General features: G+C 54.3%; 1 protein-coding gene and 1 long non-coding RNA gene across 5 annotated transcripts in view; both read right to left on the bottom strand.

The window, feature by feature from the left end:
• The window catches only part of LOC139767395 (uncharacterized), a 743,720-nt gene that overhangs the window by 605,086 nt on the left and 121,030 nt on the right, over window positions 1-17,604 (bottom strand). The window lies entirely within an intron of this gene.
• The window catches only part of LOC139767402 (uncharacterized), a 234,390-nt gene that overhangs the window by 193,922 nt on the left and 22,864 nt on the right, over window positions 1-17,604 (bottom strand). The window contains exon 1 of one of the 4 annotated variants that reach the window (XR_011717122.1): window positions 6,367-6,516. The exons of the other annotated variants lie outside the window; for them this stretch is intronic. This is a non-coding gene — a long non-coding RNA (uncharacterized lncRNA). Of the gene's footprint in view, window positions 1-6,366; window positions 6,517-17,604 lie in introns of those variants that run through there. 4 annotated transcript variants of the gene reach the window in all.

Below are 17,604 nucleotides of genomic sequence, written 5' to 3'. Positions count from 1 at the left end.
AACATGGAGGAACAGCAGAGCACAACCTGGATGCCCAGCTGTAGATAACCTGGAGGTACAGCAGCATACAACCTGTAGGTGGAGCAGAAGATAACCTGAGTGTGGAGCAGAGGAAAACCTGGAGTTACAGCAGTAGACAACCTGGAGGTGTATCAGAAGACAACCTGGAGGTACAGAAGAAAAGCTGAAGGTACAGCAGTATAAAAACTGTAAGTGTAGCAGACGACAACCTGAAGGTGGAGCAGAGGACAACCTGGAGGTACAGCACCAGACAATCTGGAAGTACAGCAGAAGACAACCTGAAGATGGAGCACAAGACAACCTGGAGGTGGAGTAGATGTCAACCTAGAGGTAGAGAAGTGGACAACCTGAAGGTACAGCAGAAGACAAGCTGGAGGTGGAGCAGACTAACTGGAGGTACAGTAGAAAACAACCTGAATGTATAGCAAAGTACAACTTAGAGGTTCAACAGAAGACAACCTGGAGGTACAACAGAAGACAACCTGGAGGTACAAACTGGAGGAGCAGCAGACAAACTGCAGGTACAACAGATAACAACTTTAATTTACAACAAAGGACAACTTGGAGGTTCAACATAAGACAACCTAGAAGTGCAGGAGACAGACTGGAGGTTCATGAAAAGACCTGAAAGTACAGCAGAAGAGAACCTGGAGGTACAGCAGAGGACAACCTGGTAGTACAGCAGAAGACAACCTGGAGGTACAGCAGAGGACAACCTGGAAGTAGAGAAGAAGTCAACCCGGTGGTACAGCAGAAGACAGCCTGGAGATGCAGGAGAAGACAACCTAGAGGTACAGCAGATGACAACCTGGAGGTATAGCAGCAGACTACCTGGAAGTACAGCAGAAGACAACCTGTAGGTGCAGCAGAAGACAACGTGGAGGTGCAGCAGAAGATAGCGTGGAGGTACAATAGAAGACAGCATGGAGGTACAGCAGAGCACAACCAGGAGGTACAGTATCAGACAACCTGGAGGTACATCAGCAGACAACTTGAAGGTACAGCACTATACAACCTGTAAGTGCAGCAGAAGATAACCTGAAGGTGGAGCAGAGGACAACATGGACTTACAGACGAAGACAACCTGGAGGTGCATCAGAAGGCAATCTGGAGGTGCAGGGGAATTAAACCTGGGAGTACAGCAGAATAAAAACCTGTGAGTGTAGCAGAAGACAACCTGAAGATGGAGCAGAAGACAACCTGTAGATGGAGCAGAAGACAACCTGAAGGTGCAGCAGAAGACAACCTGAAGGTGCAGCAGATAAACCTAGAGGTGAAGGAATGAGATTGAAGGTACAGCAGAAGACAACCTGGAGGTACAGTAGCAGACAACCTGGAGATATAGCAGAAAATGACCTGAAGGTATAGCAGAAGACATCCTGGAGGTACAACAGAAGACAACTTGGAGGCACAGCAGAAGACAACCTGTAGGTGCAGCAGAAGACGACCTGGAGGTGAAGCAAAAAAAAAACTGAAGGTAAGGCAAACAGCTTGAAGGTACAGCAGAAGACAACCTGAAAGTGAATCAAACAGCTCGAAGGTGCAGCAGAAGACAACCTGGAGGAACAGCAGCAGACAACCTGGAAGTACAGCAGAAAACCAGTAGTTGTAGCAGAAGACAACCAGTAGGTGTACCAGAAGACAATCTGGAGGTGCAGCAGAAAAAAACCTGGAGGTGAAGGAAATAGCTTGAAGGTACAACGGACGACAACCTCGAGGTACAGCAGAAGACAACCTGGAGATTCACAAGAAGACAACCTGAAGATGGAGCAGAAGACAACCAGGAGATACAGCAGCAGACAAGGTGGAAGTACAGCAGAAGACAACCTGTAGGTGAAGCAGTTGACAACCTGGAGGTACAGCAGCAGACAACGTGTAGGTGCAGCAGAAGACAACCTGGAGGTGCAGCAGGAAAAAAACTGGATGTGAAGCAAATAGTTTGAAGGTACAGCAGAAGATAACCTAGAGGTACAGCAGAAGACAATCTGGAGGTACAGCAGAAGACATCCATGAGGTACAGTAAAAGACAACCTGGAGGAACAGCAGAGCACAACCTGGAGGTACAGCATAAGATAACCCCGAGGTACAGCGGAAGACAACATGGAGTTACAGCAGAGCACAACCTGGATGCCCAACTGAAGATAACCTGGAGGTACAGCAGCATACAACCTGTAAGTGGAGCAAATGATAACCTGAGTGTGGAGCAGAAGAAAACCTGGAATTACACCAGAAGACAGCCTGGAGCTGTATCAGAAGACAACCTGGAGGTACAGGAGAAGAAAACTGGAGGTACAGCAGTATAAAACCTGTAAGTGTAGCAGAAGACAACCTGAAGGTGGAGCAGAGGACAACCTGGAGGTACAGCAGCAGACAATCTGGAATACAGCAGAAGACAACCTGAAGGTGTAGGAGAAGACAACCTGGAGGTGCAGCAGACAAACTGCAGGTACAACAGAAAACAACTTTAATGTACAACAAAGGACAACTTGGAGGTTCAACATAAGACAACCTGGAAGTGCAGGAGACAGACTGGAGGTTCAGGAAAAGACCTGAGAGTGCAGCAGAAGAGAACCTGGAGGTACAGCAGAGGACAACCTGGAAGTACAGAAGAAGTCAACCCGGTGGCACAGCAGAAGACAGCCTGGAGATGCAGGAGAAGACAATCTAGAGGTACAGCAGATGACAACCTGGAGGTACAGCAGAGGACAAGTTGGAGGTACAGCAGAAGACAACCTGGAGGTACAGCAGAAGACAACCTGGAGGTACAGCAGAAGACAACCTGGAGGTACAGCAGAAGACAACCTGGAGGTACAGCAGAAGACAACCTGGAGGTACAGCAGAAGACAACCTGGAGGTACAGCAGAAGACAACCTGGAGGTACAGCAGAAGGCAACCTGTATATGCATCAGAAGACAACCTGGAAGTGAAGCAGAAGACAACCTAGAAATGCAGCAGAAAAAAAAACTTGGATGTGAAGCAAACAGCTTGAAGGTACCGCAGAAGATAACCTGGAGGTACAGCAGAAGACAACCTAGAGGTACACCAGAAGACAACCAGAAGGTGAATCAAACAGCTTGAAGGTACAGCAGAAGATAACCTTGAGGTAGAGTAAAAGACAACCTGGAGGAACAGCAGAGCACAACCAAAAATATAGCAGAAAATAACCTGGAAGTACAGCAGAAAACAACATGGAGGTACAGTAGCAGACAACATGGAAGTACAGGAGAAGAAATCCTGTAGATGCAGCAGAAAACAACCTGGAGGTACAGCAGCAGACAACATGGAAGTACAGGAGAAGAAAACCTGTAGATGCAGCAGAAAACAACCTGGAGGTACAGTAGAAGACAACCTGGAGGAACAGCAGGGCACAACATGGTGGTACAGCAAAGTATAACCTGGAGGTACAGAAGTATACAACCTGTAAGTGCAGCAGAAGATAACCTGAATATGAAGCAGAGGATAACCTGGAGTTACAGCAGAAGAAAACCTGGAGGTGCATCAGAAGACAACCTGGAGGTACAGGAGAAGAAAACCTGGAAGTACAGAAGAAAACCTGGTGGTACAGCAGAAGACAACCTAAAGATGGAGCACAAGACAACCTGGAGGTATAGGAAAAAATAGCCTGTAGGTACAGCTGAAAATAACATGAATGTACAGCAGAGGACAACTTGGAGGTTCAAAAGAAGACAACCTGGAAGTGCAGGAGGCAGACTGGAGTTTTCTGCAAAAGACCTGAAGGTGCAGCAGAGGAGAACCTGGATGTACAGCATAGGATAGCCTGGAAGTACATCAGAAGACAACCTGGAGATGCAGCAGAAGACAACCTGGAGATACAGCAGTAGACAACCTAGAAGTACAGCAGATGACAACATGGAGGTACAGCAGCAGACAACGTGTAGGTGCAGCAGAAGAAAACCTGGAGGTGCAGCTGAAAAAAACCAGAAGGTGAATCAAACAGCTTGAAGGTACAGCAGACGACAACTTGAAGGTGAATCAAACAGCGTGAAGGTACAGCAGAAGACAGCCTTGAGGTACAGTAAAAGACAACCTGGAGGAGCAGCAGAGCACAACCTGGAGGTACAGCAGAAGATAACTGGAGGTACAGCAGAAGACAATCTGGAGGAGCATCAGAAGACAATCTGGAGGTACAGGAGAAGACAACATGGGGGAACAGCAAAGCACAACCTGGATGTGCAGCAGAAGATAACCTGGAGGTACAGCAGCATACAACCTGTAAGTGCAGCAGAAGATAACCTGAGTGTGGAGCAGATGAAAACCTGGTGTTACAGCAGAAGACAACCTGGAGGTGTATCAGAAGACAATCTGGAGGTACAAGAGAAGAAAAGCTGGAGGTACAGCAGTATAAACCTGTAAGTGTAGCAGAAGACAACCTGAAGGTGGAGCAGAGGACAACCTGGAGGTACAGCACCAGACAATCTGGAAGTACAGCAGAAGACAACCTGAAGATGGAGCACAAGACAACCTGGAGGTGGAGTAGATGTCAACCTAGAGGTAGAGAAGAAGACAACCTGAAGGTACAGCAGAAGACAAGCTGGAGGTGGAGCAGACTAACTGGAAGTACAGCAGAAAACAACTTGAATGTATAGCAAAGTACAACTTGGAGGTTCAACAGAAGACAACCTGGAAGTGCAGGAGACAGACTGGAGGATAAGTTAAAGACCTGAAGGTGCAGCAGAGGACACCCTGGAAGTACAGAAGAAGACAGCCTGGAGGTGCAGCAGAAACAAACCTGGAGGTGAAGCAAACAGCTTGAAGATAGAGCACCAGACAACCCAGTGGTACAGCAGTATACAACCTGTAAGTGCAGCAGAAGATAACTTGAATGTGGAGCAGAGGATAACCTGGAGTTACAGCCGAAGACAACCTGGAGGTGCATCAGAAGACAACCTGGAGGTAAAGGAGAAGAAAACCTGGAAGTACAGCAAAAGACAATGTGAAGGTGCAGCAGAAGGCAACCTGAAGATGCACCAGAAGACAACCTGAAGGTGCAGCAGATGACAACTTGAAGGTACAGCAGAAGACAACCTTGAGGTGCAGCAGAAAACAACTTTAATGTACAACAAAGGACAACTTGGAGGTTCAACATAAGACAACCTGGAAGTGCAGGAGACAGACTGGAGGTTCAGCAAAAGACCTGAAAGTGCAGCAGAAGAGAACCTGGAGGTACAGCAGAGGATAACCTGGAAGTACAGAAGAAGTCAACCCGGTGGTACAGCAGAAGACAGCCTGGAGATGCGGGAGAAGACAACCTAGAGGTACAGCAGATGACAACCTGGAGGTATAGCAGTAGACAACCTGGAAGTACAGCAGAAGACAACCTGTAGGTGCAGCAGAAGACAACGTGGAGGTGCTGCAGAAAAAACCTAGTGGTGAAGCAAACAGCTTGAATGTAGAGCAGAAGACAACCTGAAGGTGAATCAAACAGCTTGAAGGTACAGCAGAAGAGAACCCCGAGGTACAGCAGAAAACAACCTGAAGATTCAGAAAAGACAACCTGAAGATGGAGCAGAAGACAACCTGAAGGTGTAGCAGACAATCTGGAGGTACAGGAAAAGACTTGAAGGTGCAGCAGCAGACAACCTTGAGATACAGCAGCAGACAACCTAGAAGTACAGCAGAAGACATCCTGGAGGTGCAGCAGACACAAACCTGGAGGTGAAGCAAACAGCTTGAAGGTACAGCAGAAGACAATCTAGAGGTACAGCAGTATACAACTTGTAAGTGCAGCAGAAGATACCCTGAAGGTGGAGCAGAGGATAACCTGGAGGTACAGCTGAAGACAATCTGAAGATGGAGCAGAAGACAACCTGAAGGTGAAGCAGAGGACAACCTGGAGGTGCATCAGAAGACAATCTGAAGGTACAGGAGAAGAAAACCTTAAGTGTTGCTGAAGACAACCTGAAGGTGGAGCGGAGGATAACCTAGAAGTACAGCAGAAGACAATCTGGAGGTGCAGCAGAAGACAGCCTCGAGGTACAGTAAAAGATAACCTGGAGGTACGGCAGAAGAAAAACCTGGAGGTGAAGCAAACAGCTTGAAGGTACAGCAGAAGACAACCTGAGGGTACATCAGAAGACAAGCTGGAGGTGGAGCAAACTAACTGGAGGTACAGCAGAAAGCAACTTGAATGTACAGCAGAGGACAACTTGGAGGTTCAAAAGAAGACAACCTGGAAGTGCAGGAGACAGACTGGAGGTTCAGCAAAGGACCTGAAGGTGCAGCAGAGGAGAACCTAGAGGTACGGCAGAGGACAGCCTGGTAGTGCAGCAGAAGACAACCTAGAAGTACAGCAGAAGACATCCTGAAGGTGCAGCAGACACAAACCTGGAGGTGAAGCAAACAGCTTGAAGGTACAGCAGAAGACAATCTGAAGGTACATCAGAGGACAACCTGGAGGTGGAACAGAAGACATCCTGGAGGTACAGCAGAACACAACCTGGAGGTACAGCAGCAGACAACCTGGAGGTACAGAAGCAGACGACCTGTAGGTACAGCAGAAGAAGACCTGTAGGTATAGAAGACGACGACCTGCAGGTACAGTAGAAGACGACTTGTAGGTACAGCAGAATACAAAGGTTAGGTACAGCAGAAGATAACCATTAGTTACAGCGAAACATAACCTACAGGTACAGTTGAAGACATACTGTAGGTTCAATAAGAGGCAACAGGTTACTATATGGTAAGGCATATCAAGGGGTCATGAATAGTGGCAGTATTGTTAACAAAGAAGAATTATCATCATATAAGATCCCATCTTATAACACGTTATAGGATACTATAGACTTAATATAAACCTTATACCACGAAATATATGAAATACGTACACGTGAGTGAAATCCACTGGTCTAAAAGATGATGATAAACTCAGCCTATGTAACGCAGCACAGGAGGAAACATTAACAAAGAGTGAACTGTAAGAAATATATGATCAAATCTTCCTAACATTTCTGTGCTGACGTCAAAACCATTTTGAAATCGACGTCGTCAGGCCGACCTAATCATGGAACAGTGACGTTAGAACATCAGGTGACGTCACCAACATATATAAATACAACGTGTAAAAAAAGTCGAGATGAAAACTTGGGTTGGAATCCAGAGGCGTGTTGACACTCAGGTCTGAGGCCGGCGGCTCCCACCCTCCCACCCGCTCACGGTGTCTCCATGTACTTCACCCTACCAACCAAACATGTTGACGTCTTTTCTGATAATATACGCTCAATATTAGATAAAATTATCTATTTCTTAATCAAAATGATCATACAAAGCTCATTTAGAATTTCTTTTAAATAGACGTATATGAAAAAATATCTCGATATGTAATCACGTAATCAAAGTATATTCTTTATGCTCATATGTAAAAATGTACAGCTTCTACGTAATGTATAGATAACATAACTATTCACTCGTATCGTCTATAAATTTCACGAGAAGTAAAGCATAATAAGGATCTGACGATGAACCATACGGCAACAGCTCCACCCACTTGCGTCCTGGGTTTCGTTCAGTGATTCACCGATGGCGTCAAACATGTCTTATGATTTCAACAAAAACTTACTTACCTCGTCCAGGTCATGCAACGTCCTCAGTATGACTTGTTATTCAAATGTATAGCAGTATAATACTTTGACCTTCATTTGGCTGCCTCTTGTGACGAATTAATAAACTCTGTTAATAAACTCTGATGCAGATATCTCATTCTCTATGCATCCTTCATCATTGCTGCCATGTCCCACTCCTTTTCACACAAACTATAACTTACATTAAGTCGTTAATATTACCGCTCTCCACCCATCTTCTATTCCACTCCACAGTGTTTGAGGACAGGGCAAATTCATGTGCGATGCCCCGTATGGAGAAAACATTATCAAGAAGTGTGATCACGTCACCGCTGAGCACCAACCTCTCATCTCTCCGATTCCCCGTAGGCTACCTCACCGCGATCCAGTAGACAAGCTGCCGCTCCCTGGCCAGTCGACCCTAGCCTACCTCACCGATATCCAGTAGACAAGCTGCCGCTCCCTGGCCAGCCGACCCTAGCCTACCTCACCGAGATCCAGTAGACAAGCTGCCGCTCCCTGGCAAGCCGACCCTAGCCTACCTCACCGCGATCCAGTAGACAAGCTGCCGCTCCCTGGCCAGCCTACCCTTGCCTACCTCAACGCGACCCAGTAGACGAGCTGCCACTCCCTGGCCGGCCGACCGTAGCCTGCCTCAACATGATCCAGTAGACAAGCTGCCGCTCCCTGGCCAGTCGACCCTAGCCTACCTCACCTGGCAAGATCCAGTAGCCAAGCTGCCGCTCCCTGGCCAGCCGACCCTAGCCTACCTCACCGCGATCCAGTAGACAAGCTGCCGCTCTCTGGCCAGCCTACCCTTGCCTACCTCAACGCATCCAGTAGTCAAGCTGCCACTCCCTGGCTAACCGACACTTGCCTACCTCAACGCGATCCAATAGACGAGCTGCCGCTCCCTGGCCAGCCGACCCTAGCCTACCACACCGCGATCCAGTAGACAAGCTGCCGCTCCCTGGCCAGCCGACCCTTGCATACCTCAACGTGATCCAGTAGAAAAGCTTCCGCTCCCTGGCCAGCCGACACTTGCCTACCTCAAAGCGATCCAGTAGACGTGCTGCCACTCCATGGCCAGCCGACCATAGCCTACTTCACCGCGACCCAGTACACAAGCTGCCGCTACCTGGCCAACCGATCCTTGCCTACCTTAAAGCGATCCAGTAGACAAGCTGCCGCTCCCTGACCAGCCGACCCTTGCCTACCTGAAAGCGATCCAGTAGACAAGCTGCCGCTCACTGGCCACCCGACCATTGCTTACCTCAACGCGATCCAGTTGACGATCTGCCACACCCTGGCCAGCCTACCTCAACACAATCCAGTACACAAGCTGCCGCTCCCTGGCCAGCCGACCCTTGCCTACCTCAACGCGATCCAGTAGACGAGCTGCCACTCCCTTGCCAGCCAACCCCAGCCTACCTCACCGCGATCCAGTGGATAACCTGCCGTTCCCTGGACAGCCGACCCTAGCCTACCTCACCGCGATCCAGTAGACAAGCTGCCGCTCACTGGCTACCCGACCCTAGCCTACCTCACCACGATCCAGTAGACAAGTTGCCGCTCACTAGCCAGCCGACCCATGGCTACCTCAACGCGATCCAGTAGACGAGCTGCCACTCCGTGTCCAGCCGACGCTAGACTACCTCACCGCGATCCAGTAGAGAAGCTGACACTCCCTGGCCAGCCGACCCTTGCCTACCTCAGTGCGATCCAGTAGATAACCTGCCACTCCCTGGCCAGCCGACCCTAGCCTACCTCAACACGATCCAGTAGACAAGCTGCCGCTCCCTAGCCAGCAGACCCTTGCCTACATAAATGCGATCCAGTAGATAACCTGCCACTCCCTGGCCAGCCGACCCTAGCCTACCTCATCACGATCCAGTAGACAAGTTGCCGCTCACTGGCCAGCCGACCCATGGCTACCTCAACGCGATCCAGTAGACGAGCTGCCACTCCCTGTCCAGCCGATCCTAGACTACCTCACCGCGATCCAGTAGACGAGCTGCCATTCCCTGGCCAGCCGACCCTAGCCTACCTCAAAGCGATCCAGTAGACAAGCTGCCACTCCCTGGCCAGCCGACCCTTGCCTACCTCAGTGCGATCCAGTAGATAACCTGCCACTCCATGGCCAGCCGACCCTAGCCTACCTCAACACGATCCAGTAGACAAGCTGCCGCTCCCTAGCCAGCAGACCCTTGCCTACATAAATGCGATCCAGTAGATAACCTGCCACTCCCTGGCCAGCCGACCCTAGCCTACCTCATCACGATCCAGTAGACAAGTTGCCGCTCACTGGCCAGCCGACCCATGGCTACCTCAACGCGATCCAGTAGACGAGCTGCCACTCCCTGTCCAGCCGATCCTAGACTACCTCACCGCGATCCAGTAGACGAGCTGCCATTCCCTGGCCAGCCGACCCTAGCCTACCTCAAAGCGATCCAGTAGACAAGCTGCCACTCCCTGGCCAGCCGACCCTTGCCTACCTCAGTGCGATCCAGTAGATAACCTGCCACTCCATGGCCAGCCGACCGTAGCCTACCTCACCGCGATCCAGCAGACAAGCTGCCGCTCCCTAGCCAGCCGACCCTTGCCTACATAAATGCGATCCAGTAGATAACCTGCCACTCCCTGGCCAGCCGACCCTAGCCTACCTCAACACGATCCAGTAGACAAGCTGCCACTCCCTGGCCAGCCGACCCTAGCCTACCTCAACACAATCCAGTACACAAGCTGCCGCTCCCTGGCCAGCCGACACTTGCCTACCTCAACGCGATCCAGTAGACAAGCTGCCACTCCATTGCCAACCGACTCTTGCCTACCACACCGCGATCCAGTAGACGAGCTGCCACTCCATGGCCAACCGACCGTAGCCTACCTCACCGAGATCCAGTAGACAAGCTGCCGCTCCCTAGCCAGCTGACCCTAGCCTACCTCACCGCGATCCAGTAGGCAAGCTGCCGCTCTCTGGCCAGCCGACAATAGCCTACCTCAACTTGATCCAGTAGACGAGCTGCCACACCCTGGCCAGCCGACCCTAGCGTACCTCAACGCGATCCAGTAGACGAGCTGCCACTCCATGGCCAGCCGACCGTAGCCTACCTCACCGCGATCCAGTAGACAAGCTGCCGCTCCCTAGCCAGCTGACCCTAGCCTACCTCACAGCGATCCAGTAGGCAAGCTGCCGCTCTCTGGCCAGCCGACAATAGTCTACCTCAACTCGATCCAGTAGACGAGCTGCCACACCCTGGCCAGCCGACCCTAGCCTACCTCAACGCGATCCAGTAGACGAGCTGCCACTCCCTGGCCAGCCGACCCTAGCCTACCTCACCGTGATCCAAGAGACAAGCTGCCGCTCCCTGGCCAACCAATCCTTGCCTACCTCAAAGCGATACACTAGACAAGCTTCCGCTTCCTGGCCAGCCGACCCTAGCCTAACTCACCGCGATCCAGTAGACAAGCTGCCACTCCCTGGCCAGCCGACCCAAGCCTACCTCACAGCGATCCAGTAGACAAGCTGCCGCTCCCTGGCCAGCCGACCCTAGCCTACCTCACCGCGATCCAGTAGACAAGCTCCCGCTCCCTGGCCAGCCGACACTTGCCTACCTCACCGCGATCCAGTAGGCATGCTGCCGCTCTCTGGCCAGCCGACAATAGCCTACCTTAACTCGATCCAGTAGACGAGCTGCCACACCCTGGCCAGCCGACCCTAGCCTACCTCAACGCGATCCAGTAGACGAGCTGCCACTCCCTGGCCAGCCGACCCTAGCCTACCTCACCGCGATCCAGTAGACAAGCTGCCACTCCCTGGCCAGCCGACCCAAGCCTACCTCACAGCGATCCAGTAGACAAGCTGCCGCTCCCTGGCCAGCCGACCCTAGCCTACCTCACCGCGATCCAGTAGACAAGCTCCCGCTCCCTGGCCAGCCGACACTTGCCTACCTCAACGCGATCCACTAGACGAACTGCCACTCCCTGGCCAGCAGACCCTTGCCTACCACACCGCGATCCAGTAGACAAGCTGCCGCTCCCTGGCCAGCCGACCCTTCCCTACCTCAACCCGATCCAGTAGACGAGTTGCCACTCCCTGGATAGCAGACCCTAACCTACCTCAACGCAATCCAGTACACAAGCTGCCGCTCCTTGGCCAGCCGACACTTGCCTACCTCAACGCGATCCAGTAGACAAGCTGCCACTCCATGGCCAGCCGACTCTTGCCTACCACACCGCGATCCAGTAGACGAGCTGCCACTCCATGGCCAGCCGACCGTAGCCTACCTCACCGCGATCCAGTAGACAAGCTGCCGCTCCCTAGCCAGCTGACCCTAGCCTACCTCACCGCGATCCAGTAGGCAAGCTGCCGCTCTCTGGCCAGCCGACAATAGCCTACCTCAACTCGATCCAGTAGACGAGCTGCCACACCCTGGCCAGCCGACCCTAGCCTACCTCACCGTGATCCAGGAGATAAGCTGCCACTCCCTGGCCAGCCGACCCTAGCCTACCTCAACGCGATCCAATAGACGAGCTGCCACTCCCTGGCCAGTCGACCTTAGCCTACCTCACCGCGATCCAGTAGACAAGCTGCCGCTCCCTGGCCAGCTGACCCTTGCCTACATCAATGCGATCCAGTAGATAACCTGCCACTCCCTGGCCAGCAGACCCTAGCCTACCTCAACACGATCCAGTAGACAAGCTGCCGCTCCCTGGCCAGCCGACCCTAGCCTACCTCAACACAATCCAGTACACAAGCTGCCGCTCCCGGGCAGCCGACACTTGCCTACCTCAACGCGATCCAGTAGACAAGCTGCCACTCCATGGCCAGCCGACTCCTGCCTACCACACTGCGATCCAGTAGACGAGCTGGCACTCCATGGCCAGCCGACCGTAGCCTACCTCACCGCGATCCAGTAGACAAGCTGCCGATCCCTAGGCAGCCGACCCTTGCCTACATAAATGCGATCCAGTAGATAACCTGCCACTCCCTGGCAAGCCGACCCTTGCCTACCTCAACACGATCCAGTAGACAAGCTGCCGCTCCCTGGCCAGCCGACACTTGCCTACCTCAACGCGATCCAGTAGACAAGCTACCACTCCATGGCCAGCCGACTCTTGCCTACCACACCGCGATCCAGTAGACGAGCTGCCACTACCTGGCCAGCCGACCCTAGCCTACCTCACCGTGATCCAGGAGACAAGCTGCCGCTCCCTGGCCAACCAATCCTTGCCTACCTCAACACGATCCAGTAGACAAGGTGCCACTCCCTGGCCAGCCGACCCTAGCCTACCTCAACACAATCCAGTACACAAGCTGCCGCTCCCTGGCCAGCCGACACTTGCCTACCTCAACGCGATCCAGTAGAAAAGCTGCCACTCCCTGGCCAGCCGACTCTGGCCTACCACACCGCGATCCAGTAGACGAGCTGCCACTCCATGGCCAGCCGACCGTAGCCTACCTCACCGAGATCCAGTAGACAAGCTGCCGCTCCCTAGCCAGCTGACCCTAGCCTACCTCACCCCGATCCAGTAGGCAAGCTGCCGCTCTCTGGCCAGCCTACAATAACCTACTTCAACTCGATCCAGTAGACGAGCTGCCACTCCCTGGCCAGTCGACCTTAGCCTACCTCATGCGATCCAGTAGACAAGCTGCCGCTCTCTGGCCAGCCGACACTTGCCTACCTCAACGCGATCCAGTAGACAAGCTGCCACTCCATGGCCAGCCGACTCTTGCCTACCACACCGCGATCCAGTAGACGAGCTGGCACTCCATGGCCAGCCGACAGTAGCCTACCTCACCGCGATCCAGTAGACAAGCTGCCGCTCCCTAGCCAGTTGACCCTAGCCTACCTCACCGCGATCCAGTAGGCAAGATGCCGCTCTCTGGCCAGCCGACAATAGCCTACCTCAACTCGATCCAGTAGACGAGCTGCCACACCCTGGCCAGCCGACCCTAGCCTACCTCAATGCGATCCAGTAGACGAGCTGCCACTCCCTGGCCAGCTGACCCTAGCCTACCTCACCGTGATCCAGGAGACAAGCTGCCGCTCCCTGGCCAACCAATACTTGCCTACCTCAAAGCGATCCACTAGAAAAGCTTCCGCTTCCTGGCCAGCCGACCCTAGCCTACCTCACCGCGATCCAGTAGACAAGCTGCCACTCCCTGGCCAGCCGACCCAAGCCTACCTCACAGCGATCCAGTAGACAAGATGCCGCTCCCTGGCCAGCTGACCATTGCCTACCACACCGCGATCCAGTAGACAAGCTGCCGCTCCCTGGCCAGCCGACCCTTGCCTACCTCAACACGATCCAGTAGACGAGTTGCCACTCCCTGGATACCAGACCCAACCCTACCTCAACGCAATCCAGTACACAAGCTGCCGCTCCATGGCCAGCCGACACTTGCCTACCTCAACGCGATCCAGTAGACAAGCTGCCACTCCATGGCAAGCCGACTCTTGCCTACCACACAGCGATCCAGTAGACGAGCTGCCACTCCATGGCCAGCCGACCGTAGCCTACCTCACCGAGATCCAGTAGACAAGCTGCCGCTCCCTAGCCAGCTGACGCTAGCCTACCTCACCGCGATCCAGTAGGCAAGCTGCCGCTCTCTGGCCAGCCGACAATAGCCTACCTCAACTCGATCCAGTAGACGAGCTGCCACACCCTGGCCAGCCGACCCTAGCCTACCTCAACGCGATCCAGTAGACGAGCTGCCACTCCCTGGCCAGCCGACCCTAGCCTACCTCACCGTGATCCAGGAGACAAGCTGCCGCTCCCTGGCCAGCCGACCCTAGCCTACCTCAACGCGATCCAATAGACGAGCTGCCACTCCCTGGCCAGTCGACCTTAGCCTACCTCACCGCGATCCAGTAGACAAGCTGCCGCTCCCTGGCCAGCTGACCCTTGCCTACATCAATGCGATCCAGTAGATAACCTGCCACTCCCTGGCCAGTAGACCCTAGCCTACCTCAACACGATCAAGTAGACAAGCTGCCGCTCCCTGGCCAGCCGACCCTAGCCTACCTCAGCACAATTCAGTACACAAGCTGCCGCTCCCTGGCCAGCCGACACTTGCCTACCTCAAAGCGATCCAGTAGACAAGCTGCCACTCCATGGCCAGCCGACTCTTGCCTACTACACCGCGATCCAGTAGACGAGCTGGCACTCCATGGCCAGCCGACCGTAGCCTACCTCACCGCGATCCAGTAGACAAGCTGCCGATCCCTAGCCAGCCGACCCTTGCCTACATAAATGCGATCCAGTAGATAACCTGCCACTCCCTGGCCAGCCGACCCTTGCCTACCTCAACACGATCCAGTACACAAGCTGCCGCTCCCTGGCCAGCCGACACTTGCCTACCTCAACGCGATCCAGTAGACAAGCTGCCACTCCATGGCCAGCCGACTCTTGCCTACCACACCGCGATCCAGTAGACGAGCTGCCACTACCTGGCCAGCCGAACCTAGCCTACCTCACCGTGATCCAGGAGACAAGCTGCCGCTCTCTGGCCAACCAATCCTTGCCTACCTCAACACGATCCAGTAGACAAGCTGCCACTCCCTGGCCAGCCGACCCTAGCCTACCTCAACACAATTCAGTACACAAGCTGGCGCTCCCTGGCCAGCCGACACTTGCCTACCTCAACGCGATCCAGTAGACAAGCTGCCACTCCATGGCCAGCCGACTCTTGCCTACCACACCGCGATCCAGTAGACGAGCTGCCACTCCATGGCCAGCCGACCGTAGCCTACCTCACCGAGATCCAGTAGACAAGCTGCCGCTCCTTAGCCAGCTGACCCTAGCCTACCTCACCGCGATCCAGTAGACAAGCTGCCGCTCTCTGGCCAGCCTACAATAGCCTACCTCAACTCGATCCAGTAGACGAGCTGCCACATCCTGGCCAGCCGACCCTAGCCTACCTCAACGCGATCCAGTAGACGAGCTGCCACTCCCTGGCCAGCCGACCCTAGCCTACCTCACCGTGATCCAGGAGACAAGCTGCCGCTCCCTGGCCAACCAATACTTGCCTACCTCAAAGCGATCCACTAGACAAGCTTCCGCTTCCTGGCCAGCCGACCCTAGCCTACCTCACCGCGATCCAGTAGACAAGCTGCCACTCCCTGGCCAGCCGAACCAAGCCTACCTCACAGCGATCCAGTAGACAAGATGCCGCTCCCTGGCCAGCTGACCCTAGCCTACCTCACCGCGATCCAGTAGACATGCTGCCGCTCCCTGGCCAGCCGACACTTGCCTACCTCAACGCGATCCACTAGACGAACTGCCACTCCCTGGCCAGCAGACCCTTGCCTACCACACCGCGATCCAGTAGACAAGCTGCCGCTCCCTGGCCAGCCGACCCTTGCCTACCTCAACACGATCCAGTAGACGAGCTGCCGCTCCCTGGCCAGCCGACACTTGCCTACCTCAACGCGATCCAGTAGACAAGCTGCCACTCCCTGGCCAGCCGACCCTAGCCTACCTCAACGCGATCCAGTAGACAAGCTGCCGCTCCCTGGCCAGCCGACCCTTGCCTACCTCAACGCGATCCAGTAGACTAGCTGCCACTCCCTGGCCAGCCGACCCTAGCCTACCTCACCGCGATCCAGTAGACAAGCTGCCGCTCCCTGGCCAGCCGACCCTAGCCTACCTCAACGCGATCCAGTAGACAAGCTGCCGCTCCCTGGCCAGCCGACCCTAGCCTACCTCAACGCGATCCAGTAGACAAGCTGCCACTCCCTGGCCAGCCGACACTAGCCTACCTCAACGCGATCCAGTAGACGAGCTGCCACTCCCTGGCCAGCCGACCCTAGCCTACCTCACCGCGATCCAGTAGACAAGCTGCCGCTCCCTGGCCAGCCGACCCTAGCCTACCTCACCGCGATCCAGTAGACGAAGCTGCCACTCCCTGGCCAGCCGACCCTAGCCTACCTCAACGCGATCCAGTAGACGAGCTGCCACTCCCTGGCCAGCCGACCCTAGCCTACCTCACCGTGATCCAGTAGACAAGCTGCCGCTCCCTGGCCAGCCGACCCTAGCCTACCTCAACGCGATCCAGTAGACAAGCTGCCACTCCCTGGCCAGTCGACCTTAGCCTACCTCACCGCGATCCAGTAGACAAGCTGCCGCTCCCTGGCCAGCAGACCCTAGCCTACCTCAACGCGATCCAGTAGACAAGCTGCCACTCCCTGGCCAGCAGACCCTAGCCTACCTCAACACGATCCAGTAGACAAGCTGCCGCTCCCTGGCCAGCCGACCCTAGCCTACCTCAACACGATCCAGTACACAAACTGCCGCTCCCTGGCCAGCCGACACTTGCCTACCTCAACGCGATCCAGTAGACAAGCTGCCACTCCATGGCCAGCCGACTCTTGCCTACCACACCGCGATCCAGTAGACGAGCTGCCACTCCATGGCCAGCCGACCGTAGCCTACCTCACCGCGATCCAGTAGACAAGCTGCCGCTCCCTAGGCCAGCCGACCCTTGCCTACCTAAACGATCCATAGACAAGCTCCGCTCCCAGTAGTAACCAGCCACTCCCTGGCCAGCCGACCCTGCCTACCTCAACAGATCCAGTACACATGCCCCCCTGGCAGCCGACCTTGCCTACCTCACGACTCCAGTAGACAAGCTGCCACTCCTGGCCAGCCAACTTGCCTACCACACCCGATCCAGTAGACAAGCTGCCACTCCTGGCCAGCCGACACTGCTACCACACCGATCCAGAGACAAGCTGCCGCTCCTGGCCACCAATCCTGCCTACCTCACACGATCAGTAGACAACTGTCCTCCTGCCAGCCGACCCTAGCCTACCTCAAACAATCCAGTAACAAGCTGCCGTCCTGGCCGCCGACCTTAGCCTACCTCAACACCAGTAACAACTGCCATCCCTGGCCGCTCCTGTCACCGACATTGCCTCTCACGATATAGCTGCCGACCTGCACCATGCCTCTCTCACCGGATCCTAACAGCTGCCACTCCATGGCCTTGCCACCACACTCC

This window comes from Panulirus ornatus, chromosome 61 (genome assembly GCF_036320965.1).
Source record: "Panulirus ornatus isolate Po-2019 chromosome 61, ASM3632096v1, whole genome shotgun sequence".
Lineage (NCBI taxonomy): Eukaryota > Metazoa > Arthropoda > Malacostraca > Decapoda > Palinuridae > Panulirus > Panulirus ornatus.
The sequence above is the reverse complement of the archived record's forward strand: the minus strand, read 5'-3'. Positions and strand labels throughout refer to the sequence as shown.